We start from the raw sequence: 2,460 nt of genomic DNA on the forward strand, positions 1-2,460 counted from the left end.
TGGGGGGCTCTTTTATGACTTTCGGGGGCTAATTCGCCCCAAGCCCCCATGTATTTTTTTCCCTCTACAAAGTATGCATCTATAATGAAGCATGGCAACCATTTAACCATGACATCTCTTCTACTATTCTTTATTACCAGCTTAGTATCACTATATTTGACAGACAGTTATCTTCATATTTCAGTAAATTTTCTAGCTTGTGGGGGGGGGGGGGGGGGTTATTGAACATTTAGATGTACGTGCAGGTTACAAATCATTACAAAAAAATCCTAGGGTGGATTGAAGGAGTGGAAATATTCCATGTGGTAATGATTATTTTTATATGGAATTCAGCTTACATGAAGGATACCCCATCATTTGTTTGTATGATTTGTCAAGGTTAGTTCTCATGTCAAGGGTCAGGGTTAATAGGGTAAAGGTTGCTTGTGTGGTGGGGGTATCCTGCGGTACCCTCAATTGAATGATTGTCTTTAAGTCCAGCAGGTAGTATTCTGTATACCGGTATACATTCAAACCTGCTTTAGTAACCACCTGTCTATAAAGACCACATTTTGTGTTCCCCTTTATAAGTGTTTCCCATTAAAACCTACATTAAATAAAAATTATACATAAAGGCCACCTGCTAAAAGATTTCACTACTCTTAGAAACTTCTTTGATTATTAATTTTTGTTAATAAATAACCGTATGTAATATTATGTAGTAATCATTCATGTAATGGCACAGTCACACCTTTGGGTATTTGGCTTGCGTATTGCTGCGTATTTATGGCAAGCCCTTTTAACATTTATTCCTATTTCTTGATTATCAAGAAACGATTTTTTTTGTTGTAAGCATTGGTAACTCTTGATAAAATAGGAATAAATGTTAAAACGGCTTGCCATACATACGCAGCAATACGCAAGCCAAATACGCAAAGGTGTGATGGAGGCATAAGAGTATTCATAGTATACTATAATCAACTGAGATTTAGTCGCAATAATGTTTTTACCAATGAGTTAAACAAACCTCGGCATGTTTGTTGTAGGATGTGAATAAAGACATGTATTTTCTTATTGCAAAGTGTAAATTGATCTTCTGTGAATTTCTCTTTCAATACTCTTGTTAGACTTTCATAGCTTTTGATTGTGTACACAATGTATTATGCAGCTGAAATAGATGTTCGGTGATTCATTGATATGATCTATGCGTGGCCCATTGCGTACGAAACAAGTTATTTCTGATTCTAATAAAGATAATATGTCTTGCATTATAACCAGGATTGCCTCATCAGTAACTGAGGGCCCTATAAAAATACCCCTGTGTTATGCTTGCTTTAATCATGGTCTTACTTGAATTTGACCCATTAATTGCTTTATTTGACATTATTTCACAACACATGTATTTTTAAATTTTATTTAATACTTTTAGACAAAGAGAAGATTTTATTTCATGTTAATATTAAATAGTTCCATGAATTGTTAAGTGAGATTATTGGAATACTATTTTTGTTTCAAGAAAATGAAAAAAAAGAAACCATAATAAGCCTGTCTCACAAAATTAAATTTTGGTATTTGGATTGAACTTAATGGCACAGTTTGCCAAGATTTAAGGGACCAATCAGATGAAAGCAGATTAATTTGTGATAATATAATATGTATAGAATTAACAGGGGAAATAGACACACACTTTACCTGCCATTCTATGGGTAAATGGTTGAGGAGTATAAAGAAAATAAAGGATGTTAACCCGTTGCTTACTGGAACCTGGTGGTCCCTGTGTTAAGCCTATGGGAATGAGATAAATCAGTAGCCAACGGGTTAAAACACCTGTGCACGGAACTCAAGATGGACTTGGGAGTGAGAGTGAGAGAGAGAGAGAGAGAGGGGGGGGGGGGGGGTAGAGAAAGAGAAAAGTGGAAATAAGAGAGAGAGAGAGAGAGAGAGAGAGAGAGAGAGAATGATAAAGGTAAAGGTTTGGTATATACCGGAAAAAGGTTGTGCAGGTACAGAGAGAGAGAGAGAGAGGATCGAGCTAGAATGATAAAGGTAAAGGTTTGGTATATACCGGAATAAAGTTTTGCAGGTACAGAGAGAGAGAGAGAGAGAGAGAGAGAGAGGATCGAGCTAGAATGATAAAGGTAAAGGTTTGGTATATACCGGAATAAAGTTTTGCAGGTACAGAGAGAGAGAGAGAGAGAGAGAGAGGGGATTGAGCTAGAATGATAAAGGTAAAGGTTTGGTATATACCGGAAAAAAGTTTTGCAGGTACAGAGAGAGAGAGAGAGAGGATTGAGCTACAATGATAAAGGTAAAGGTTTGGTATATACCGGAAATTTTTTTGCAGGTACAGAGAGAGAGAGAGAGAGAGAGAGAGAGAGAGAGGATCGAGCTAGAATAATAACAGGTAAAGGTTTGGTATATACCGGAAAAAAGTTTTGCAGGTACAGAGAGAGAGAGAGAGAGAGAGAGAGAGAGAGAGAG

The sequence above is a fragment of the Strongylocentrotus purpuratus genome, unplaced genomic scaffold (genome assembly GCF_000002235.5).
Source record: "Strongylocentrotus purpuratus isolate Spur 01 unplaced genomic scaffold, Spur_5.0 spur5_scaffold_12, whole genome shotgun sequence".
NCBI classification, from domain to species: Eukaryota; Metazoa; Echinodermata; class Echinoidea; order Camarodonta; family Strongylocentrotidae; genus Strongylocentrotus; species Strongylocentrotus purpuratus.